The sequence below is a fragment of the Leptonychotes weddellii genome, chromosome 16, assembly GCF_054177405.1.
Source record: "Leptonychotes weddellii isolate Sample4059 chromosome 16, ASM5417740v2, whole genome shotgun sequence".
NCBI classification, from domain to species: Eukaryota; Metazoa; Chordata; class Mammalia; order Carnivora; family Phocidae; genus Leptonychotes; species Leptonychotes weddellii.
In genome coordinates, this window is record NC_138384.1 from 21,220,357 (window position 1) to 21,247,678 (window position 27,322).

The 27,322-nt window shown below is 39.0% G+C and overlaps 1 protein-coding gene across 2 annotated transcripts in view; it reads left to right on the forward strand.

The window, feature by feature from the left end:
- Positions 1–27,322, forward strand: part of CDH8 (cadherin 8) — a 349,453-nt gene that overhangs the window by 126,094 nt on the left and 196,037 nt on the right. The window lies entirely within an intron of this gene.

Genomic DNA, 27,322 nt, shown 5'->3' on the forward strand with positions numbered 1-27,322 from the left:
CCCCTCCACTCCAGCAACTCTTAGTTTGTTTCCTGAGATTAAGAGTCTCTTATGGTTTTCTCCCTCTCTGGTTTCATCTTGTTTCATTTTTCCCTCCCTTCCCCTATGATCTTCTGTCTTGTTTCTCAAATTCCTCATATCAGTGAGATCATATGATACTTGTCTTTCTCTGATTGACTTATTTTGCTTAGCATAATACTCTCTAGTTCCACCCACATCATTGCAAATGTCCCTTCTGCCAAGCTTTTAAAAGGATCATGCATCTCCTTGTCCTGGGAAAGAAAATGAGAGAAGGAATATTCTCAGTTTAGTATGAAAAAAGACTCTTGATGCCAAGCTCAATGTCACTTTTCCATCCATTTATATTCACAGATCCTATTAATGGATGTAAGATAATCTACAGTCTTCTGTGCTTTGTTCTTTTGAAAATTACTATTAAAGAAAAGCGGGATGATCAAGACTGAAAACAAAGGACAAAATTCATTCCTGAGTATGTCTTTATTGTCCTTTTTCTCACCTTGACAGAATTATCTGAATAATCATAATCACCCCAGGATCCTTTTTTTTTTTTTTTTTGTATTGTTACTCCTGTGTAATTATTAGGGCTGCTGATACCATTAGGTGACAATGAAATAATATTAAACAATCCCCACACATTTATGTATATGTAACAAGTTACAATGTCAAAATTAAATGAAAGGAGAAGTGCCAGGATCCATCTTAAGAATGGCTCTCGCAGTGTCTCACTGCTCCAGTAAATGCTATGCAGGTGCACTGTGAGCACCTTTTAGGGGGACTGCACGGTGAGGAAAGGAAGAACAGGTGTTGTGAATCCAGCATTGTCTCCCCTGCTTCATTTAGCACTGAGGGCATCGGTAAGTCAGAATTTTTATAAGCAAGGACAACAATTCTTGTTCCTATTCAGGCTTTTCTGTATTCTTGCCTTTTCTTGTCCCTGGTACATATTTTTAAATTATGCATTAAAGTGTAATATCCACAGAGTAGACTGCATATGTCATAAGAGCCCATGCTCACAAGCTGAACAGATTCATGTAATTAGCACCCAAATAAAAAATCAGAATGGTACTTGCCTTGCGAAATTCATTCTTGGGCTTCTTTCTGTCACTTGTGCCCATAAGAACAACCAGTATCCTCGCTTCTAAAGTTACAGTGTTTTGCCTCTTTTATACTTTATATAGGTGGACTCATACACTTGGCATTTGTGCCTGGTTTCTTTCTCTCAGTACTCCAAATGGGCTTGAAACCAGTTCTACCAAATATACAAGATACGTGAAGTCAGTGAATATATTGATTTTTATATTCATTTATCCTGTTGATTCCTTTCCCCGTTCTCTTTTCTTTTTTATTCTGGTGTTAGAAGGTGACTTTACCATTAGATATGTTATTTTGGGTATCCTTTCATTATGTACCCAGCTCGAGGCACCTAAGGGGGAACTTCCATATCAGGACCAGGGTTGGTTTAGGTAAATCTGCATCCATGGGACACAGGTCTCTAATGTGCCTGAAACAGATCTCACTTATTTCTAAAAGGAATTTATTTATTAAACTACCTTTATCCCAGGGACACCTGGCTGGTTCAGTCAGTGGAGCATGCAACTCCTGATCTTGGAGTTGTAGGTTTGAGCCCCCTGTCAGGTGTGGAGATTACTTTGAAAACAAAAACAAAAACGACCTTTAAAACTACCTTTATCCAAAAGGGGGTGGGGGTGGGGGAACTGGCATTCTGCCTTTTTTTTTTTTTTTTTAATTTCATCCCCATTGGGCGCCTGGGTGGCTCAGTCATTAAGCGTCTGCCTTTGGCTCAGGTCATGATTTCAGGGTCCTGGGATCGAGCCCCGCATCGGGCTCCCTGCTCAGCGGGAAGCCTGCTTCTCCCTCTCCCACTCCACCTGCTTGTGTTCCCTCTCTCGCTGTCTCTCTCCCTGTCAAATAAATAAGTAAAATCTTTAAAAAAAACTTCATCCCCACTTCTCTATTTTTCTCTAATGTTATCAAATATATTTAACAAACATTTGTTGAGTGCCTACATTTATAGATAGTGAAGTCACAGAGATCAAAACTGTGAGTGCAGTTATTAAGACCAAGTGGTAAGAGTCCATTTCTGGAGTCTGCAGGCCATGTTGCAAATCCCTGGTAGTTTCCTTAGAGCACCAAGCTCACCTTTAGTCCTTTGAAATTCACCTCTGGGATTTTTGCCCTGTATCAAATATAACATTAACCTACATGGAACAGGTCGTGTTAGAGAAAAGTATTATAATTTTATGTATTGATTTAAAATTATCATTTTAAAAGGAAACTTTCTTGCCACTAGTATCACTTGACATAAATAAATGCCAGATAAATATAATATTAAATAGATATAATGAAATATATACATAATATTAGGTAGCTACAACGTGAGCTATATGTAAATATATTAAAGTCGGTAGCTTTTGTATAGACACTGTTGCCTGCCAAAGGCTTTTATTTCTAAGCCTTCTTGCTCCTTGGCATGTAAAGGGATATTTGCAAATATCAGAGAGCTGTTATAAAACTGAGAGAATGCTGTCAGTATAAAAGGAGAATGGAATGGATGTATATCTGTCACTATGGGTTTGAAATTGATTAATGCTGACTGCTTGCATACCTAGAGTGCCCTGCTGGAATGTTCCTCATATTTTGGAGAGCAACATGTCATGCAAAATGCATGTTCACATTTTGGTATATGCCAAGCAAGGACATAGACAATAAATGTTCTCTCTTAACCATACCTGCCTTCAAGGGGCACACAGTTTGGCAGGGAAGGTAGCCTGCTTTCTCTAAAGGCTTGCCAAAGATGTGTGGAAGGACTTTCATAGCAGAAACCATGGAGGAGGAGGACCCAAAGATGCCAGGAGATATCAGCGGAAATTTGTTCACCTAAGATTTGCATGGCAGGGTATCCATTAAAATTTCACGTTTCCTTATGACTCAGAGGAGCTGCAACCATTTCCTATGATCTTTGGACCTGATGAGAAATAGGCACATGGTATCATTTGCTCAGAAGTCAAGTCATGTGAGTACATCAGAGGCTGTGCTGGTAGGACTGTGTGGGCTCTGCTGAAAGATCCTTTCCTACAAAATGGAAAACATTTTCGCATCATTTCTCCATCCTTAGGCCTAAGAAATCCAGTACATACAATCCATTAACATTGTACTCAGTGAGCAAGCAGGTGGATGAATTTAAAAGTGTGTGGTTATTTTATTTTATTTTATTTTTTTATTTTTTAAGATTTTATTTATTTGCGAGAGAGAGAATGAGAGACAGAGAGCATGAGAGGGAGGAGGGTCAGAGGGAGAAGCAGACTCCCTGCCGAGCAGGGAGCCCGATGCGGGACTCGATCCCGGGACTCCAGGATCATGACCTGAGCCGAAGGCAGTCGCTTAACCAACTGAGCCACCCAGGCGCCCCAAAGTGTGTGGTTATTTTAAATATTTGGTGGGAGCTTTTACATTATAACCATCAAGTAAAACACACCTGATCAGAAGATATTTCAAGATGTCATGATAAAAGTGAGTTTTCGCTGTGCTTTCAGCAATGGTGACAAAGGCAATTTTGAAGCTACCCTGTCCCCACCTCAGAGACAAGAACCATGTTGGATATTTAAGGGACGTTCTGACACATTAGATTTGGCTTTGGCTTTGAACAGAAAAGATATCCCTGATTAATTTTAAGATTTGCCTGACTCTTTAGATGTATCTGTAGCTCTCTAAGGTCTACAGAGCTTCTGATACTACAGAAGCCAATTTGAGCAGGGTGGGGAATGCTTAGATATGTGGGATTCAAGGTTAGTCTTAGGACTGCATAAAGAATATAAAAATGTGCTTCCCTGTGTCTGATGTAATTCTTCCTTGAAATGTTCAAAGGTAAATGCTCAGACTTTGAAGCCAGACTGTGTTTGAATGTGGATCTTCTTCTAACTACTGGGTGACCATGGGAAGGGAATTTACCTCTCTGAATCTGAGATTATTTTTCTTTAAAATGGGATTTAAGAAGGAAAATTACATGAAAGCATAAAATACTCTGTGCCTGGCATGCAACATATGTCAGTTGGCCCAAGCTCTGAGGCATAACTCCGTGTTATGAAGGTCACGGTGGTTGGTCTTCTAAGTCAACATGCTCCTGAATTCTCTGAGATCAGTGTACATAAATTTGAGTCTTCTTCCATGATATTTTTTGTTTAGGATATATTTTCAGAATTAAGCTAGTTCATCTGTTCAAATAATCACTTATTCTATTACCTTTTTTTGTAGGCCATATCTTTACTCTTTGTTTCTGTGATGCTACCTATCCATAAAATAATTCTTGACATCTAATTTCTAACCTTCCTACTGAGTTCCAGGCTGAGTTCCATGTGGGAGATCCAAACGTCCTCTGCTTTTAGAATCTTATAAAGTTGCAGTCAATGTGTCAGCCAGGACTGAGATCGTCATCCGAGGCTTGCCTGGGCAAGAATCCCAATTCCAAGGTCTCATGCTTATTGGCAGTGTTGAGATCCTCGAGGGTCTTAGTTTCTTTCCTATCTGGTGACCATCCTCCACTCCTCACTGCATGGCCTTTCCATATGGCAGCTCAGAGTATGGCAACTTGCTTCTTCATGGTCAGCAAGAGAGTCTCTGGCATAATAGTCGTTATAGTCTCATATAGCGTGATCACCACCCCCTCATCACCTTTGCGTATTGGTTAGAAGGAAGTTACAGGTCCTATGTGTTATTGATCTCTTCCTCTGTGGTTCTACAGTAGAATAATGATTATTTCTAAAACAGGGTTTTGAGCCTGGCATTCCCTTGCCACACAACCTTGTGTGCCTTCCCACTGCTCTTAGAAATAAATGTGGGTAGATTTTAACCATGTTACAGTAAAGAAGGGTCACCTTCTACTTTTCAACTGCTGTGTCTTCTCTCACCAAGACTAGTCCAAGAAACTATTATATATCACTTAGACTTCTGTCTGGCCTCGGTCCTGCTTGTCTGCATTCACTATTCTGTGAATTCTAATGCATTCTCTGATTAGGACATGTTCCTGTTTACTAAGCTTCAGTGTTTCTCCGTTGCATTGTAGAGATAGTTTAAAGTTTATAACATGGCTGATAATGCTCTGCACAATTTAACTGTGCCAACATCCCCACGTTTTCAAGCTGTTGACTGCCTTACAGGCCTACTTTTTGTCCCTCATGTGTGATGGCCTCAGAGTCTCCACACATAACCTTGATTTTGCTGAGGAGAGTCAGATTCCTCTTGATCTTCCAGGTCTTGGATGGTCATCACTTCCTCCAAGTGTGTTAAAGACTTCCTATCATCCTGTCTTTTCTTTCATACAATTATAGTTTATTGATTACTTTTGTAGTTATCTACAAAATATTTGCAAATATCAGAGAGCTGTTATAAAACTGAGAGAATGCTGTCAGTATAAAAGGAGAATGGAATGGATGTCTGGAGTGCTAATCATAAGCTCCTTGATGAAGTCTATGCTTCTGTGTTCACTGTTATCTTCCTGTGCCTAACAAGACCCAAACACGGGTATCTCAGAAAATATGTATTAAGAAAAAAAAAAAAAAAAAAAGGAAGATAGGACTAAAATGATGAGCATTGTTCTCTTGTTCTCTCTAAATATTTCAATTGCAGTTAGGGAAACAGGCCAAAGACCTTTCTGCGGGGAGGTCAGGTGTGTGTGACAGAGGGTTGTGTTTTCATGATCTGTGGACCTGAGAGGTGCAGTGGAAGAGCCTGGGACAGGCTCAGTAATGACCAGAGAAGCTAAGGAGCTGTTACAACTGATAGCACTCTAGAAATCCCGCATCTTAGAGAAACATGAGGCATTTTGGTATTGTAATGTTATCAAGATCTGTAGTGCCTCTCAGAGTGACAAGTGTCACATTTGAAATGTGACAAAGAGGGAATTTCCTTTACATGATACTGTGTCTTCAATCTTCCTGTGTAAACCAAACTGATATGGAAGTAAGGAAAGTGCTCTCTGTGTAACAGAGAAGATGCTCATGGCCTCCTTCATTGGTTTTTCTTTTGATATTCAAGTTTCTCCCTCCTATTTAAGAGAATCCATCTTAAACAATAACATTCTTTCCCTTAGTGACTCAATATAAAGTTCATTTATTATTTTGTTTTTCCTTTTTTAAAAGATTTGTTTATTTTAGAGAGAGAGAGAGAACATGCACAGGAGGTGGGGAGGGGCAGAGAGGGAGGGAGAGAATCCAAGCAGACTCCCTGCTGAGTGTGGAGCCTGATGCAGGGCTTGATCTCACAACCTTGAGATCATGACCTGAGCCGAAACCAGGAGTGGGACACTTAACCAACTGAGCCACACAGGTGCCCCTATTTATTACTTTCTTTTGGTTTCTGGTCATCAGAGGTAAGGATATTGTGGAAAGCTGGGGGATAACAATTTAACAGTCTACTTTCAAGGAAACTCATTTGTGTAGGATTTAGACAATGAAATATAAGAGTCACTCTGTCATCTTTTATTTTTCCCTGGCTTTAGGAACTTAGGCAGGACGTGGAGGTGAATATATTAATCTTATTCACGTATAAGGGATCAAAATCTTCAGGTGGTAACTTAGATATCCTCTTATAAAATAGGATTTAATGTATAACATGAGATGCTACATAGAGACCCAAATGGGGTGGCAGGGGACATGTGGACTCTGGAGAGAAAGTCGTGGATCTGGGAGGCCGCTCATTAAACTTGCAAATTTGTATATATTCTTTCTCTTCTCTGCACATCCACTTTGTAATTTTTAAAATGATATTCCTTTACTGTTATTTGGAAAACTAACGTACATGGAGCAATGACACTTGGTAGACTTTCAATAACTGTTCATTAAGAAATAAAAACGTCACCTACAAAATTCCTGGGCTAGTGTCTTAAACACAGTAGGTGCTCAGTAAATCTACGCTATTGGCATTATCATTATCAACATCCTTATCATGACTACTCCTGTAGACTAACACTGCACTAGGCAGTTTCACCTGATTTGATGTACACACATATCTATGAGGCTTTTTTTTTCTTTTGGTATCAAGTAAAGACAATATGGCAATTGGCAAAGAGTCTTACAGAAAATATGCAGTGAATCTGGGATTTTATTCTTTCCAGTCTTACCACAAACCCTTTAATCTACCTAAAACATGATTCTGTACATCCCAATGGAGTACATTGTTGTATGTTAAATATACATATGTATATATATATTAGGAAAAAAATACATATATATTGTTAGGAAAATCACAGCTGCTTTTAAGGTAAGTATGGCTTCACTCACTTATCATTGTCCCCAGACTAAGGCCTTTGCAATTATGTTGAAATACCTAAATCCAGGTGAGGAAGTCCGAAGTATTTCTTCCATTTGTGCATAATTTATTCAGGGTGCTCCTAGAGCATCTTTTTCAGGATGCTCTTTCTAGGAATAGAAAATGAAACTCATTACTCAGTCTTCTCTCCTTTTCTAATACACATAAAAAAGTACTCAGAGAAAGATCGAAATTCTTCTGATATCTGACTAGATGGTCAGCTCTGTGAAGGCAAGACTGTTGCTCACACACTTTGACATGGTGTTGGCAGGAGTGATTTGTACATGGAAAGCACTAATGCATGTTTTTGTTTGCAGTTCATTTTTTTTTAACTGTGACAAAGAAAAACTTCATTCTAATCCCCCTTCTTAGTTTTTAACTTACTGTTTATGAATTGCAGGTTAATGCAGCATCTAAGAAAATGTTCTCTTAATCCTTGAAGGAAGCAAAAATCTCTAATATTTTACCTTTTTCTGCACACATTCTCTCCTCCCCTCCCTCTCTTCCCCCCCTTCCCTCTCATACTCTCTCTCTGTCTCACACACACACATTCCTTCACCCTTCCCTCTCTCTATATGTTCCAGCGTGTGTGTTTGTGTGTGGCTTTGTGTGATATATACTGTCTGAGTTGGAGGGAAAATGCTGTTTTCTTTCCAAATCAAAGAGAAAAATGCGTCGAGTCTGGAACAGCAACAAAAATAGCTGGCTTGACTCACAGTCTCTCTATTCTGCAATATAAATTCTTTCCTGAAGGGAATTCTTTCTTCTGTCTAGTGCAGTCGATTCTCCATACATACACACATAGTGAAATATATGCAGATTTGGAAGTCTTCATAGGAACACAAGAGATCATTAATTTTGTATTATCTTGGCCAAAATGAGGACAAGGAATTATTTATATTGTGGGCTCTAATTCAAGGCAGTTCAAGTTCCAAAGGATTTGAGTTTCAGCAAATGCTTGGGGAAGCCTCTGTTTTAAGAATTCCATATTACCCCCATTTACTTCTTTATGAGTTTGTCGGTTCCATCCGTAATAATATATGGCATTTGATAGTCTTGTTCTAAGAAGATGATGAGATTATTTCATTATAGTGGTGCTTAAGGTAATTGTGTTTGATTGCAGTGGGTTTTATAAATGTAATAGAAAAGGTGTCTGAAATGGCACATCATGCTGGTGACAGAGATAGAGGTTTAGATGTAGGAGAACTGATACTGAATATGTAAATATGTACTACAGTGATATTTGTGGATTCCTTAATGTTTGTATGAGATTTTCACATGTTGTGCAATGGTGTTGTGTATCTTTTTGATCCCATTGGTTCTCCAAGATAGTACAATCATATGAATAAAGCAGGTAAGTATATTAGACTCAGAGATTTATGATTTGCTTTAAGTCTCTCTGTTCCAGCTCTTATTATTAATAAGCCCCACAGAGGCAGATTCCCTCTGCCAAATGTGCTTTCCATGTGCTTTCCACCAAATCTAGAATAATGCTTGGATCAGAAATAAGGGGCAAGGGGACAACACAAAGGGAAAGTTGAAGTTAACTTGTTCTTGGTGGTTGACCACCAGATATTCATTTTAATGAAGAGGAAGGAGAACATCTTTACTATAAGAATACATGTGTAAGAGGATTCTTTTTTATGATCAACATCTCCTAGTCCTTGCTTCTTCTTTCATTGCCTTAACAACTGTGTGCAGAGAAATGAGCTAAGCCCAAGCAAGCAGAGGCCATTTCCCTGAAAGTGGCCATTAGAGCACGCTTAGACCTAGTTTTGAAGGTTGTTTGAAAGCTGTCACATAAGCAAAATGTCTAGGATTCTTAGTCATTCTAAAGCCCTGAAATAGGTGGGTGCCTTGTATAATGAATGCGGACCAGGAAGTTGTCATCGAGACCCTGGTCTTTTAATGTAATGTGGGAGCTAGGAGAGCAGCAATTTCATTTCTTAAGGGATTTGTGAAATTGTGTGCCTATAAATTTATGCTTATTTAATTCTTGTTCAACAGCTTTCACAAAGTATATAATTTTAATGACTGTGCTTAGCTATATTATATTAATTTTACAGAAATAAGTATGATTAACATAAAAACTATACTGCATCCTGTATTTCTTAATTTGCCATCCTAAAAAAATGTAGCTATTCTGATCATGACACCCTACCATTTGGTGGTAAGATACCATAATTACTGGAAAGCATTGGATGAAAACAGGGATATTTATGACTATATCCTTACTGACACTAAACTAAAAATGTATCACATATTAAAAGATTAAAACGCACACTTACAGCTATTCCCAGTATCAGTATGTCCTGGACAACCTTTGAACACAAGGAGGTTAGGGGAATTTTTCAGTCTAATTTTCTATAAAATTAGAAATTTCACAACTGTCTTCCTTTACTCAGAAGGTTGTAAAGCTATAAAAAGAAGGTAGAAAAGCTATAAAAAGAAGGTAGAGCATTATGGACACATTATATTAGTGGCTTATTGTTTTATTTATTTTTTTTAAAGACTTATTTATTTATTATTTGACAGAGAGAGAGACAGCGAGAGAAGGAACACAAACAGGGGGGAGCGGGAAGTGGGGAGCGGGAAGGGGAGAAGCAGGCTTCCCGCTGAGCAGGGAGCCCGATGCGGGGCTCGATCCCAGGACCCTGGGATCATGACCTGAGCCGAAGGCAGACACCCAACCGACTGAGCCACCCTGGCGCCCCAGGGGCTTATTGTTTTAGGTCATAGATATGTCGATGTGCTGTAATGGTTCTGCTATTAATCATTAATGCATGGGTTCCATAGTTTGTGCATCAGAAGGACCTGGGGAACTGGTTAAAATAGTTTTGCAGCTTCACCCTTCAGAGTCTGTGATTCAGTAGGTTTGGAATGAAGCTGAAAATTTACATGTCTAACAAGTTCTGGAGGAGGCTAATGCTGCTGGTTTGGAGACCACACTTTGAAAACCACTTGCTCAGTGGGTGACTGTAATGCCATATTTCTCTGCTTGGAATCCATGGTGGTGTGCCAGGAGATTCTGAAAACAAAGTAAGAGAGGTATGACACGTCTTTCTGAGGTGTTACCAGAACATTTGCAAAGCCATTTCATATCTTAGAGAAATAATGTTGATATATTAGGGAATGAAATGCAGAAACAGCATGACATATTCTGAGGAAAACACAGAATCTCGGAGTTGTTTCAGGTTTATAATCGTCTGCTTCTACCTATGAAAGCTGTCACCTAATATGACTGCCTAACTTACTAGAGATTTTCAAACATGTCCACCCAGACATTATAAAATTAGGGGTTCCACAGGGCAAGTGCTGTGTCTATTTATCTAACCTTGAATCCCTAGGTTCTAGCTTCATGTCTGGCAAAAATAGAGGCTCCGCGATCTGTGTGGTCTTAGGCAAGATTTCTTTTAGCCTCTCTTGTATCTAGTTGCCCCATAAGGAAAATAAGAACAATGGGGAGATACTGTTTTAAGTTGGGCCTGTCATATTGATTCAAGACAATATTTGATATTATTTATCAAATATATAGTAAATGTACCGAGAACTTACTGTGTACCACACAAGTGTTTAATTGCCATAAATAGACAAGTCAATGTATACCATTCCATATGAAATTCTTTGTGTGGGGGACCTGAGAATTTCACGTACATCAGTTCATAGTTTACTTCTTAATTAACTGCGTGGCTCACAGTTAAGAAAACACCGCTCTAGAGGTTTTATTCCTTTCAGAGGCGATGCCTGCCTGGGGGATATGCCAGCCAATAAAGGTAGGGTGAAGAATCCAGCCTACTTCAGGCTTATTTGTGGAAATTAAGAGTCTAGTGGATGCTTATGATTGTCTAAATAACTAATCTTTTTATTTATATATCAGCAACTGTATTCATCATTGATTTCCATTAATAAAAGCACACATTCATACAAGCTACACTCTAATTAGAGAATTAGAAGCGCCTAATGCCTTAGTACTACAGAAAAATTACAATATATAGGCTTAAATATTTACAAAAGTGAAGTGTAAGCTGTTATCTTTGGCAATTCTGCAGGCTCTCCTGGATGCTGTTCACAGGGTTTGACCCCCTATCTGTCCTACATTGTACTCCCTGCTCTTTAGAACGCAGGTGCTAATTAATTTCTTAACACCTTTTTGCACAGTATTAAAAGCCCAGCCTTCTTATGTTTGTGCTGGCTAGGGTGTCTCTTTGAGTTACCTACTAAAAGCAGGTGTGCTTCCCACAGTGAGCATGTGTTACTTTTGTAATTAAAAACTTGAAATAACATAGAACTTTTAAAAGGGCATAAGCACCCCTCCCTCTTCCCAACTCACAAATAGCTCTTTTCCATGGGCCAGCCTGTGGTGAAGTAGATTCCTTGCTCCCTCCTCTGATTCGGAATTGGTTTCCAAAGGGTAGCACCTAGGGATCTCTCTGAATTTTAAACACTACTTCTCTGGGGATTCTGGCCCTGGTGAAGGAATCATTCACCCAGAGCAGAGTTCTTCTCAAACTGGACACATTGCTCTGTTTTCTGACATACTGTGCTTTGTTTGATAGTTTCAAAATATGTCCAGCGAGTGTCTCTCCACATTCTGATTCTCAAATAGCTGCTAAGTTCTGGATTTTTTTTTTAAGGCCTATAGGAATAATATAGTACATATTATGTAGTGCATAGTACATAGCATGGTACGTATTCCATAGTACCTAGGGCATGCATCATTCCCCGTATACCGCACACTTCAAGAGTGCATAGTACCTGCCATTTGCTGCCAGGCAGTGTCAGCTTCGGATTGTAAGCCCCACATCTGTCAGTTATGGGAACCCATGATAGTGACCTCTAAACATTTTAGTTTTCTTCTTTTCATTTCCCTTCTTCTTCTTCTCTTCTTTTTCCCTTTCCTTTCCTTTCTTCTTCTTTTTTTTTTAACAGCATTTTCCTTTGGCTGTTTTCATTTTGTATATTTTTTTAAATGATTCTTTTTTTTTAAAGATTTTATTTATTTATTTGACAGAGACAGAGACAGCGAGAGCAGGAACACAAGCAGGGGGAGTGGGAGAGGGAGAAGCAGGCCTCCCGCCGAGCAGGGAGCCCGATGTGGGACTCGATCCCAGGACCCTGGGATCATGACCTGAGCCGAAGGCAGTCGCTTAACCAACTGAGCTACCCAGGCGCCCTCATTTTGTATATTTGATTTTATCTTCAGCTTTTTCTTTTTTCTTTCTTTTTTTTTTCTTTTTACTATTTTAAGGTTTGCTATTATAACTGTAAATTACCAATGATGTTCTAAGTGTTTTTATTCATTCATTCATTCATTCATTCATTCATGTATTTATTTTTGTGTGAGAGAGCAAGTGAGGAGGGAGGAGCCGAGAGGGAGAGAGAATCTTAAGCAAGGCTCCATGCCCAGTGCTGAGCCCAGTGCGGGGCACAATCTCAGGATCCTGAGATCATGACTTGAACCGAAATCAAGAGTTGGACACCCAATTGACTGAACTACTGAACTACCCAGGCACTCCTCTAAATATTTTTAAATAGGTATTCATTTGTTGTATCAGCATGTAGCAAAAAAAACAAAAAACAAAACAAAACAAAAAAACTTGCTCATATTTTGGATTCTTTCTCTAAGATAACTTGAAAGAGGTATAATTACCAAGTCTGATGTTTGACTATATCTATATATCTATCTACATTTATGTATCTATTTATCAATTATCTGTCTCCCTACTTATCTATATATCAATCATTTGTTTTGTTCCCCTTACTATACTAACTATGGGCGTAGTTGCTATTTTAATTATGCCACAAATATCCATATGGAAAGCATCTGTAACTGAGCAGATGAATGAATTGAAAACAGACATTTATTGGGTATCTATTTATTATCTTTTTTCAGGAAGCTAAAAGTGATTTAAATCTAAGTTTTAGGGTTTATGTGAAAACTAAATGAGATAATCCCAAGCAAATACTTGGGCCAGAAATATAGTGGTTTCTTTATATTTGATGGTAATTATCAGTATCTAATTAAAGGAAAATTCCAATATTTGGAAATAAGAAAAGGCCAGTGACAATGAATGGGGAATACAGAAGTTAAAATGATGTGGAATTCTCTAGAAATTCGTGGATTTTCCCCTTTATGCTTTTCCTTTGAAGGAATGTCATGAGTGAAGTTTGTATTTAATGACCATCCAGATTCCTAACTATTTTCCTGGGGAATCTGGAGAGCTACTACAGTTAGCTGGACATTCTGTATGAAATAGTGTTTTGAAAATATTTCTCTGGAGAATTTAAAAACAAGAAAAGCTCAGATTCCACTGTTTTTAGACATATCCCGGTGCTCCTCGTTTCACACATTTATACTCAAACATGTACAAAATCCTTGCTGCCACATTTTTCTTTCTGCCTGGAGAACAGCTGTAAAGATATTAATTGTGCTTCAGTTATAAATGGATTGCCAAAAGGGACAGAACGGGTTGTGTATCTCATCAGCATGCCCTGTCTGGTATAAATAATGAGACAGGAACTTGGTATATTGGAAATTTGTGATAAAAACGAGATGTGATATTATAAAGTCCCACAGTTCGTTCTTTGAACACATTGATTTTTAAGGCATTCTGCAGGATGGCTAAATCAATGATTGTCTGTCACAAAATGTTGGTTAAAAGGGCTCTATTACTGGGGTCAACTACAAATTAGCCCAAAGGGTAAACATAAAGGTAGTATAAATGTTAAAAAGAAAAAAAAAGTCACAGATGTTGTAAAATAGAGTTAGAAAGGCATAGCTGTTAGAAAATATATACCGTTATTTCTCCCATTCTACCTAAGATTCTTAACTGTGGTAAATAGGAAGAATTGAAGAGTGGAAATATAACTGAATTGAATGAGGTACTTTATCACTTCAGTTATTTTTGAAACAAAGTTGGGATTTTCTTTGACATTTCTCTAAATTCTCTGTGTTCGTCTTTCAAATCTGCTGATTTTCACCTTTACCTTTTGTGAGCACCTCACAAAGCTACTATTTCCCAGCACGATACCGTGATTAAAATTTAAACAAACCTAAGGAAATACTGGTATTTCCAAATGTGTTGTACAAATAAATTGATGCGTTTTGACTTGTTTCTTAAATAAAACCCGATTTTGGAAGAGGTCTTAATATAATGTGATAAAAATTTGGGGATAGAATAAAAAATCACATAACTCTACACAGACATGTATACTGTTTATTTCTTATGGTAAGGTCAGTATTCTGAAATCACAAAATACGCTTGAAGTTGAGCTACCTGTCATGTCATGTCATATCATTAGGGGAGGTTGCATTTCCATACCTCCAGTCTGCCTTCCACATTTCCCTAGGAGCCAGTCTCCTCTGCACACACACTACTCCTTGAACATACCTGAATTACAGCCTGTGCAGTGATGTTTCTTTCTGCGACTCTAACCCCCTTAGGCTGTGAGCCCTCCTCAAAGACCATAGAAGACCTGTATTCATTTTTGAAATCCCAGGGCCAAGCATAGTTTGATGGTGTCCAACAATCAATAAACATCTATAGATTGAGAAGAAGGAACTAAGGAAGGGAGAATAAAGAGAGAGAAGGATACAAACAAAAAGATACAGAATAAGGTGAAAAGATAAAAAATTAATTCAGTTTCCTCCTATTTTGTTGAACTATTTAAAGGTATGGTCCACATCAGATTCAGCTTCACATCTTCAGGGCTAGAAGCATAGAAGCATAATCAATCAGTTTCTCTCTGTCTCACCCTCTCTCCCTCTTTGTTCCTCTTTCCATCATCTCAATTTGAAAAACACTCAAGGTGTTGGCAGATCCTTAATCATTTTTTTTGTAAACTCAATACCTAGTCTTTCGCATATTCTTTTATTTTTGCCAAGACTTTAATTAAGGCAGGTAGAGTTTTCAGTACATTTTCCCCCCAACTCTCTGCAGGCATTCATGTATCAAGATCTCACTACATTCTTCTAGTTTTTGGGTTTCCATGCTACAGTCTGCTTAGTTCATGTAACCACATTTAACTTCTTCATGTACAACTGTAGAAATCTCTTTACTTTTTCTTACACATCTTTTAATATGAGCTAAGGGGAAGAAAACAGGCTATTAACTGCCATCCAGGAATCCCTGCATCCAGGAATGAGCTGATAGCACCAGAGCTACAAAGGATGGGGTTAGGAATTGACCTGGGTCGACTTGCTTTCAAGTCTGATGATTAATTTTCTCCAAAGTAAAGTAATTCTTGCCAAGCCTGGTTATTTGTAAGGATTATATGTGTGTGAATTTCTTACTTGTTATGGGCAGGTTTCAGACCCGTGGCTAAGCTTGACTATTTATGGCTGAAATTTCATTGTTGAGTTCTCTGGGTTTGAGGAAAGAAGAAAAGTGAGTTAGAATAGTATCTCTTCACTTACTGACTGTATGCTTTAATACATGTATTTAGCTTTGTTGAGTGCTGTTTCCCACACTATTGAGTGTCTTGGAGACAGCAGTATCAGCATAATAGGTATATTTGGAGTAAAAATGAGTAAGGGTGCCAGAGTCCAGCTCCAGCCGAGGTGGGTCTCTCGTAGGAAAGGACGGCGTCGGCGAATGAGGAGACACGGACACAGGGTCAGGTTGCAAGCATCTCCACCTGACAGCCTCGGAGGAACTTTATTTATATGTTAGGATATTTTTGTTTTTCCAAATCTTAGATCATTTTCTGGATTACAGCCATGGCCTTCTTTCATTTTTCCTTTGTAATGATTAACATGACCTTTATTGGTTTCTGCTTATTGGCTTTCGCTAAAACTAAAAAACAGTACGCAAAGAGAAAGGTGCTAGACAGAGCGTGACCGTTTTGTTATTTTGTTCTATAGAAACTAATTCTTCGTGGAATTAGTTTCATTATGATTGCTTAGATAGACGTAACTAAGGTGAGTAGTCACTTTATCATGAAACCCCAGAAATATTCCCACAATTATAAAGATTGCCATAAATAAAATGAAAAAGAATAGCAGGAGCCAGCCCAGAAATATTCCCACAATTATAAAGATTGCCATAAACAAAATGAAAGAGAACAGCAGGAGCCAGCTGTGGAGTCTCCTGTTTTCAGATTCGTCCCCCATACTTGGACTTTGTCAAACAGCATGAGTAGCTTGGTTCGTGCCATAAGGGAAGGTAAAGGACACTGCGTAGTAAGTTTGTAGCACATAGTTGGAGATAGTTAATAGTCTCACTGTCCCCGTCCCAACTGGAATTTGAAAATAGGACCAGTGATAGCTTTCTAACTCTTTTAGATGGAAACTCAGTGTGTTTATAAGAAGTAAAATTTAATTTAAAATATACTGATACCAGAATATAGATACTATATACCTCTGCCCTTTTTTAATACAGTAAAATAAATGTTGGTTTTGGATCAGGTGGAACTGGACTTGAATGTCTGCTTCTTAAATTATAACATGGACCCTGGTAATAAGAAATGGTGATATTCTGTGTCTTAGTCATGCAGAGCTGTTATAACAAATTACTGCAGACTGGGTAATAACTAGCATTTATTTCTCACAGTTCTGGAGTCTGGGAAGTCCAAGACTGCCAGCAGATCCAGTATCTGGTGAGAACCTGCTTCCTAGTTTGCAAGTGGCTGCCTTCTTGCCATGTCTTCACATAGTGGAGAGCAGAGAGTGACAGAGAGAGACAGAGAGAGAGGTTGAGAGAGAGAGAGAGAAGCAAGTTCTTTTGTCTCTTCTAAGTACACTGACCCCACTATGAAGGGCCACCATCATGGCCTAATTACCTCCCAAAAGTCCCATCTCCTAATACTATGCCATTGGGGGTTAGGATTTCAACATATAAATTTGGGAGGAACACAAAAATGCAGTCCATAGTACCCTGTTGGTGATTTTTCTCAAGAACTTATCTATTTAATGGTAGTGGAACATCGAGCAGTGTCTCAGGTTCAAGAAATGCTTTCTTTATTCATGTTCTACAGTTGGAGTAGAATTTCCTTAAACACATTCTGGCAAGATAGGCAGAAAGTCCTCATTTTTTGTGAATCATAGGGAAGTCCAGAAAGATTTACTTTTAAGAGAGAAAGGTCTACCATACTTCCAAGCTCCATCAGCAGGGAAGGAGAGGTTAGCCTTCCTCCACCTTCTTCCATCCTGTCCCCTCACCCATCACCCCAACTCTGGCCATTGCTACTGCTCTTTACTGTCACATGATTTTGTTGATTCATGCTTGAATTGAATCTCCTAGTCCAGTTCTTTGCCAGAACTATGCTTGCCTTGCCTGGAATGTAGCTTTGGGGCTACTCATTCCCTCCACGATAAGCTAGTCTTTGATGGCTGAGTTTCAGACCTGGACTCTGACAGATTTGCCTTCATGGATGTGACTACAGCCTTCCTAGATGCAGGATTATTAAACCCAAAGAGGCTTCACTTTGTCACCCGTGGAACTTAACATTGTTGCCCTTCTTCCTAGTCCCTGGTAAAGACATTTTCCACCTTCTCACCCTCAAATAAAGTCTTCAGGCCATAATTACTTCTACAGGAAATTTTCATGAGCTCATATAAGGGTTTGATGTCATACTAGCTTTTGTTTACAGCCACAGGAGTGGGCCCATCTTTAGGAAGACAAGAACATGACTTCCCTCCTAAGAGGAAGAAAAATCCCTACTGTTTCTTTTCAAATAAATTTAAAATATGAAAATAAGACCAAAAAATGGAAACAACAAATCATTCAAAATATCAATGGATCAACCTACTCTTGATCTTTGAATGTGTCTTCTATGTTAAGAAAAAAAAGAAGAAGAAGAAGAAGGTAGCGGGAGGGGAAGAATGAAGCGGGGGAAATCGGAGGGGAAGATGAACCATGAGAGACGATGGACTCTGAAAAACAAACTGAGGGTTCTAGAGGGAAGGGGGGTGGGAGGATGGGTTAGCCTGGTGGTGGGTATTGAGGAGGGCACATTCTGCATGGAGCACTGGGTGTTATGCACAAACAATGAATCATGGAACACTTCATCTAAAACTAATGATGTAATGTATGGGGGTTAACATAAGAATAAAAAAAAAAAGAAAATAATCATTCATTCAATTAGTCATTTATCTATTTGACAAATATTTATATCACTTTCTGAGATGCTGGAGAGAAAAAAACATTAGGCTATGTTCTCTGCTCTTGAAGATCTAAAATTCGGAAGCAATGTAGCAGTTACGAAGGCTGGGAACCTCCATAACTGGTTTTGAATATAGGTTTTATCCTTTTCTGTTTGAATGGAGATCATCTTAACAGATGCTCAAAGGCTTGTTGCAAAGATTAAAAGAATAAATATTTTATACCAGGCACAGTTCTTAGTGCTGTACCACTAGGATAATGTAGAGGTATGCCTATGATACGAATAAAGGATGAGGCCGCATTACAGAGGAATGGGTTAATTCTGGAGAGGGGGATTAGATGAGAAAGGTGAGAGAGTAAGATAGAATATTGTTTTCAGGAAGCTTTCAGTCTGCAAGGAAAAAGTCTGTACCCACTGTAATTTAAGGAGTGGGTACAGATTTTTATTTAATTAACTAATTATTTAATTAATTTAAGGAAAGGAAAAGATGCCCCCAGAGACAGTCAAATGAAGTATTTTTTGGAGTTCAGAAGAGGAGACAGTTCAGCTTAGGGACAACTAATTCGTGAACCTGGGTGTGAATGAGTTAGGCAGATGTGTTGGGGAATCATAGGAATGTACTTGCTTAAGCTTGGGGAGAAAAAAAAATCATTGGGGAGATTTGAAACCTTTGGTGTAAAAGAATGTATAAACCCTTTTCTGATGTTCTATTTTCCTGAGATAAGCTCCGAACTTAACTAACCTCCTTCATGGGTCAGGGGGGTGGGTGGAGTAGGGGGTGGGTGGTTGGGATTTCCTGATTTGCAACCCTACCTCTGAATTTTGACTCAAGGTCATCCTTTTTCGTACATAAAATCTCAGTATCCATGCCCCCTCCTCCCAGAAACCATGTTTTCTATATTTAGCTGCCCCTCCCATGTTACTCACTACCATTCTTTCCCTCACAGTACCTTATCACATCCTTTGTTACTCATCCCATCATTTTCTGGCCTCCCACTGGTCTGCCCTTCAAGAAAGCAAGAATCTTCGGGCGCCTGGGTGGCTCAGTGGTTAAGCGTCTGCCTTCGGCTCAGGTCATGATCCCAGGGTCCTGGGATCGAGTCCCGCATCGGGCTCCCTGCTCCTTGGGAGCCTGCTTCTCCCTCTGCTTCTCTCTCTCTCTCTCTGTCTCTCATGAATAAATAAATAAAAATCTTTAAAAAAAAAAAAAAAGAAAAAGAAAGCAAGAATCTTCTAACTGTAAAGTCTCTTGGGTGCCTAAAAGAAGGCCTGGCACATAGCAGAAGCTCAATAAAAAATATACTGTGATAACCAAGGGCCCAAATAGGAAATAAACCCAACTTTCCTCCATTTTAACAACAGACGTCATGGATGGTGGCACGTATAGGATGGCATATTTCGGGTTACTTAGTGAATACTTTTTAAAAAAATCTTATTGAAACCGAAGGTCTCTAATGATTGCCCAGTTAAGCCTGTTTTTGTCTAAGACTTTGCCTTCCCAGTAGCTCAATGGCTCAGTGGTGTTTCACTTGGTTAGGTATGAAATTTGATAAGAGAGTTACTCATTCTGTCGTTCAGTTAGGAAAAAAAAAAGTAACCATATGAGGTGATGGATGTCTTCATTAATTTGATGGCGATAATCATTTCACATTGTAGACCTCTTTAAATACATTACAGTTTTCTTGGTCAGTTCTATGTCAGCAAAGGTGGAAGGGGGTGGGAAGAAAGGGATTATAGTCACAACCACACTCCTGCCAATTTTAAAAAGTCCTGGCTTTTAACTAGAAAATGAAGCTCAATCTACAGGAATAAAATAATGAACAGCCACTGGAGTGGTTATAATTTTATTCTCATGCCTCTTAAGCTCAAGTTCATCCTTCACCAAACATACATAAAGTAACATGCCATAGAGAGCAAGAGGTGCAGCTCAGCACAGTGTCCCCCCACCCAGGGAATACTATTTATCCATATGGGGAGCAGAATCAGAATACGAAGTGGGTGATATTCCCATTTCTTAGATTAGGAAACCGAGTCTCATAGGTGTAAAAAAAAAAAACAAAAAAACAAAAAACCTTGCTCTGTAGGAGTGACATGTCATTAATGTAGAGTATGATCTCAGTCTGATAATAAGATGAACAAAACTTCTGACATTTTAAGTGTAGCATATACCTGTTTTCCACTACATCATGCCGATGACTTCTGAAAATAAATTTAACAAAGGTTTTCGGTTTCTTGCAACACAGTGAAAACATGCTAAAATAAACTTCAAACACTCTTGGGACAGAAGCTCTGACTGCTGCACATTCTTGTGCCCTCCACGTCTAACTTGGAGCTCAGCCCACAGTACCTACTATGCAAATAGCCTTTGTGTGAGTGAATGAATGAGTTCATATAATAAAAGACAGTGAAGGAAGCTTCCACCTACCGCAGTCCTGACACATTGTGGAAGGCACCCACAGAGCCACTGGTAGCTTAATTTTGCAAGGTCAGGATGGAAATAGCTGCTGGTCTAAAGCATAAATGATGCTAGTTTACTTCTTAGGTATTTATAGGATTTCATTCCATAGGTAGTGGATTAGCGAAGGCTTGATCGCCGGGAATAGGCAGCCTAAGAAAGAAAATATACTTTTTTTGGTCCCTTTGTATTATAAGAGTCATTCTGATTCTGAAAGCGTTTATTTATGAACACAGAACTGTAAAACGGACAGCTTATTAGTTTTCACAACCAGGCTTCCAATCGTCCTCATTATCTGTTCGCAAAAGCAGTGGGTAGGCCACCATCCTGGCGCTGTTTGTGAGAAATGCAGAAGGTACTTTTGTCCTGTGCATAGTAAACATGGCTGAGATTTTACAGTTACACATTTTCATACAGTATTTTTCACTTCTCTCACCCGATGCACATTACAGATGTTCACTGGAATGATGCATGGGTGAATAGAAGACATCTGTGAGCTCAAACGCATTTTCTGAAGTGTTTAATTGTTCCAGAAAGTTTTGGGCTCATTTTCTAAACACAATGTTAAGTGTGTATGGATGTTTATTAAGTTACAAAACTGTTTATACCTCTAAATGCTCCAGAATAAAATATGGGAATGGAATTTTATTTCCCCAGTTTATGTCCCAAATCATAGAGCCAGAGAGATGACAGGATGCATTTTGGTGCTGTCCATCCGCCTGACTGCAGTTCAGAATCTGTCCCTGTTCCCATAATAAATTCAATTTGGGATATGTAGAATTTTTGGCAGCAACATTTTACTACAAGCTGAGAGTTGGCACATGAGAAGAACACCCAGTGAGCAATGGTTAGGTCTTTGCAAAAGATGATGGAGGGGAAGTGATTGTTTAGGATTTCATTGTGTGGTATATGTCTTAAAGACTGGTTTCTGAAATGAAATGGCAAACCCATGCTGCCTTTGCCTCCTGTTTAATTGGCTTTCAGAAACTGCACAATTGATCACCAAAAAAAGAGAAGGGTTTCATCAAGTTCCTAGAAGGAAGTAAAATCCTGTCTTCCTGCTTACGGATGGTATATCTCACTGTTTCCCTCAGAGCTTGGTTGAGAAAGATTTCTACATGTATAGGGTTAAAAAACACAAGCCATACGTTTTCCTGATCCATGTTTAATCCTCCTCATCCTCCAAAGATCCACTAAGGCATCCCTTGGAGGTTTGGCTATTTGGCATGTGTCTTCTATAGTTAAATAGCAAAACTGAACAAAGAAAATACCAGTAGGATTTAGACCCTCATTGTACTGGGAGGATTTGCTTGCGGCCCTGCAGGAGAAAGTAATGTCCATGGTGTCAGTTGGAGAGATGTAAAGAAAACTGCATTGGCTGCCTGCAGTTATCCTCAGCTTTTCCGTAAGCATATCAGGTCTGTGTTCTGTTGTTACCTGGGTGGGGGTTGGGGGACAAACAAACAAACAAACAAACAAAAAACCTCTAGAAGTTGCATGCCAGTCATGTACAGAGGTATCCCAGAGCATGTTTCCATAAAAGTAAAAAATAATGGATTAGGCGTGACACATTTAAAACATTCAGGGCCAGATGCTTCAGCTTCTAGTAAGCGATAATTTAAACGTCAACAACTTATGCAGGCCTTAAGAAATTATTGCTTTGCTCTTCGACAACAACCAAAAAAGGTTGTCGTGGCAACACTTGTGCCCCCTACTACCTCTTGCATTGCCTAGGACTTGGGGGGATGAGCAAGGAGGATGAGAGGAGATGGGCTGAGGGTTTAGTTTTATTAAAATAACGAATGCCTGCTGCATCATTGCTGTGAGACGTTAGGCCTGTGATCTTTGGAATGTGTGAATGTTTAAGTAAGACATCTGCGGATGATAATGCCAGACACTGTCCACGGATGGTACAGACTGAACTCGGATCAGGGTAGCCAGAAGGTCAAATCAAAAGTTAGAAGGTGGTAGCAGGAGGCCAAGAACGTATGCCTTTCTGAATTTCGGGTATTGCAAAGGTTCTGCTGCTTTATTTTCCTACCTGCTAACAGAATGCTTATTCTCAGAAAATGTATTGCAAATGACTCTTTGCAAATGGGGTTTGTGTTCTTCTCATCATAAGAGTTTTAGCTTTTCCAGTGTGCACATTTTCACACTGCACCAAACCTTTGTTTTCCTGCTCAGGGTGTCAGCACCAGCATTTTTCTTTCTGAATAATGTGCAGAATTGGTGTGCTGACTTGCTCATAAAAAAGTATAGTCTAGCTAACAGAGCTGCACTACCCAAACCCAACATCTTATTTTCCCGAAGGCCTTTCATCTTAGTTTGTCAGCAAACTGGAACCTTAACCTGACAGTGTAAAATATTTGATGGTTAATTTTGCTTGTAGTGTTTGCTGTCATTATAGGGGGAAGATGTGTGTGTCCTGCTGCTAATGGGCGGGAACCTTCAGGTGTGGTAGGAGGCAAATGATACCACGAGCCCTCTGTTAATTAAAATCCAAGTGCACATTGGCAAATCTCACTTAACCAAGAAACTGAACGCAGAAAAATGGGCTTATTAAAAGCAGAATTCACCTTGGAATTGACATATTCATACTTGAATTGATACTAGCAGGATGCATTGTGGTGACAGGGATCATTTTTGTTGACAACAGCTATATTATTATAATTAGGATCAGCATCAAGTTGGATCATAATAGGGGCTTTCTTGAAGAAATGGCACAGTGTCAAATTTATAGTCACTAGCTAAATGAGTCTCTTGTATCCTCGACAAAGGGACAAAAACAGTTCCAAATGAAAACACAAACAGAGAATCCTGTTGTTATATTTGCTGGGTATTACGCAGGGTCCTATTTATCACACACCAACACTTGCTGCTTTGAAGAAACATTATCCTGCAAGGTTTACACTTTTCAATTTGCCTCTGTGGTCTGCATTCTGCATGCATTTCCATGGAGAAGCCTACACCGCAGTTTGACTAGAAATCTTTTCTGCTGCAAGATTAACCTCAAAGCATCCATTTTTCCCCCTCTGGGTAATCACTTGACAAATGCATCCACAAAACCTCTACACACATCTATTCCAGTTTACAGGTGCATCAACAGTCTTGAATCACTATTAGGAGAAATATTACCCTTGACGGGAAGTAGTGCTGCCTTTTCATTTCCAGATGTCTAAAGTTGAAGGATGCAAATTTCCCGGGAAGCCAGGCATCAGGCAGAAATATCATGGATGAGGATGTGGGTAAAAGCTTGCCTTAGCCATGTTGCATCGCCCGGCAGAGTAGTTCATCTTGGTAAGAGTGTGGGATTTGCATGGTCTGAGAGATACAGCATTCATCTGAATGCCACCTATTCAAATAACATTGAGAAACTTGTGCTGATGATGGGCCCAGTGCCTGGCCTTGTGCTTGCTACATCAAAACCCATTTTATTTTTGAGCCCACAGCAATTTTATACCACAGATGAAACTGACACGAGATGATCTAAATGGTTTGAGAAAGTGAGGTGTTGTGTGTGTGTATTTTCTAAGTTATTTTCTTATTAAGGACGTGAACATACTGTTACATTTGGGAATGTCTTTTTGTGTTTTCCCCTCAAATTTAAGGAAATCCACTGCTATGAAAATAATTAGGCAAAGCTACACCTATAAACTACGACATCCACCACCACTTAAAATGATAAAAGACTAGTCTGTTACTCGGTCTCTCACGTACACACACGTAATGTACATATAATAACAGTGAGAGTAAGCTCTCAGAAATAGCAAAGTCAATGACTCTTCATTACTTTTTCCCTAACTTACTATATTTTAATGATCTCAACAAGCCTAGGAAGTAACAGTTACTGTCACTTTCCTCTTTATGGATTAGGAAACCAAAGCTTAGACAAGTATTGTTACTTTGGACAAGGGCACAGGATTCATAGAAGTTGAAGATGGATATAAGTGTCCCTGGGTTGCCTGGGTGGCTCAGTCGGTGGAGTGTCCAACTCTTGATTTCGACCCAGGTCGTGATCAGGGTCATGGGTGGGATCGAGCCCCACGTTGGGCTCTGCACTCAGTGTGGTGTCTGCTTGTCCCTCTCCCTCTCCTGCCCGCCCTCCCCAATAAAAAAATAATAAATAAATAAATAAAATATTAAAAAAAATAATACAAGTATCCTGGTTCAAGACAATATGATGCCAAACATACCTTCTTAGTCACTCATCTCTACTTAATATCATGTCATTTGATTCTTACACAGAACTTTGAGGTGTGCAAAATAAATAATGATCATCTTTGCATGTGTAAAAAAACCCTGAATCACAGAGCATGGAAATGATGGAAATGTGGCCCATTACTCCTGCCTCAGTGTTTGGTAATGTGATAGGACAATCAGATAACATCAAGTTATGGTAATCAATGACATTAGGATCATCATCAGTCTGGTCATAGTAAACTTCCCAGGAAATAACCCCAACTTCCATTTAAGGAGAAATAATCTCCATGGGCATTTATGCAGTTTGAATAGTTTTAAAAAATGCTTCATATATAAACAAATCTGAAGAATTCTTCAAAGTAATCACAATAGAAATTAATGTTTCTGTGGAGAAGAGTGAAGTTAAATTTTATCAATGTCTGGTACCCACTACGGTCATTCTGAACTACGGTTTTACCTAAGAGTTTCCTGAGAAGAGTTTTAAAAATACTCCACCAGCATCCCCGTATTGCCACACCATAGATTTGAAAGGTACCCCAAAGATTTGACTATTTTTTTAAAAGATTTTATTTATTTATTTGACAGAGAGAGACACAGTGAGAGAGGGAACACAAGCAGGTGGAGTGGGGGAGGGAGAAGCAGGCTTCCCACCTGGCAGGGAGCCCAGTGTGGGGCTCAATCCCAGGACCCTGGGATCATGACCTGAACTGAAGGCAGACGCTTAACGACTGAGCCACCCAGGCACCCCAGTTTGACTATTTTTCAAGCTAGATTCTAAAATGTAGGCAGAGTTGGTACTCATAGGCTTAGCATGTGGTCATTTGTGTGCTAAACCTCTACATATATTATTTGGTTTAACCCTCACAATAATTCTGATATGTATTGTAGATTTGAAGTTTGAGGCTAAGGCAGGTTAAATGATTGGCCCAAACAGATGGGTAATTGTTTCAGTGTAGGTTGGAAGTATTCCATCTGCAAAACCGTGATCCACATATTACTCTGCCCAAATGCACCCATGGCACACATATATACAGTGATTCTGTCATTGTTCAGAAATCTGTTGATTTATTTATTCTCTGTGAAGGCGTTTCTCAATTTAAGAGTCACCCACTAGCAGGTAACTTTAGTGATGACAGGAATCTCTAACTGTTTGTTCACCTCTTTGTTTCCAGTGCCTAGGCAGTGACTAGAATGGAGTACTCACCCTCATTAGCTTAATATCATACTTGACTTTATTTTTCTGATAATGTGTTATCTCATAATGGGGGAAAGACATTTCTCCTAAAAAAAAGTTAAACACACAAGGCAACTCAATAAAGCAAAACAGTTGTTTCATGGTCTTCTGCATGGAGGAGTTCGCTCTTTCTTATCAGTCTCTGAATTATGAGCTCTCAGTAACTCCTGAGTCTTTTTCTTGCTATTAATTCTTTTTTTTCTTTAACTTTTTCTGAACTAATTGTAGACTTAGAGAAAAGTTGCAAAAAGAATTCCATATACCCCTCACCCAGTTTACTGTCATTTTAACATCTTATGGAAACTTAGTACAAGGATGAAAACAAGAAAATGAGCGTTAAGATCCTTATTTATTGTTAATTTTTTTTATCACCCCCTAACTGGACCTCTGCTATAACCTCGTAACAGTCTGATCTCCTAACATTCAACGTCTCTGCCTCCAATTAAATCTGGGGGCAATGATAGAGGAGAAGCCCATAGCATGCTGGGTTTGGTCTCTAACTGAAAAATTGTCTCTGTTTCCTACAGGATAAGCCAGCACTCCCCATCTTGGGATTCAAATGACCCCTGCATTTCGTGCTCCAGCTTACATCTCCAAAGTTAGCTTGATGATTGATTTTTCCAGTCATTATTTCCTCTTAAAATTTATTTCCCTTTTTTCCTCTTACCTGGAAGGTTTTCCTCCAATTCTTCTCCATCCCACATGATATTCAAATAACTCCAAATATTGTACTCTCCTGTGTGCATCTCTACCAGCTAGTTGATGAGCTATTTGTGAGAGTGAGTCTTATTATTTTTTTCTTTGACATTGTTCCCAGTGTCTGGTGGAATGTGGAATGTATTATACAACCAACATTAGGTGCTTTTTCTTCCTTCTAACTGTAGATTTTGTAGAATCTCTGAATCATCCTTCTGAATAGAAATTACCAATTTTACAGGACTATCAACTGCTCAACAAACATTATTACTACATTTTCCTATACAGTG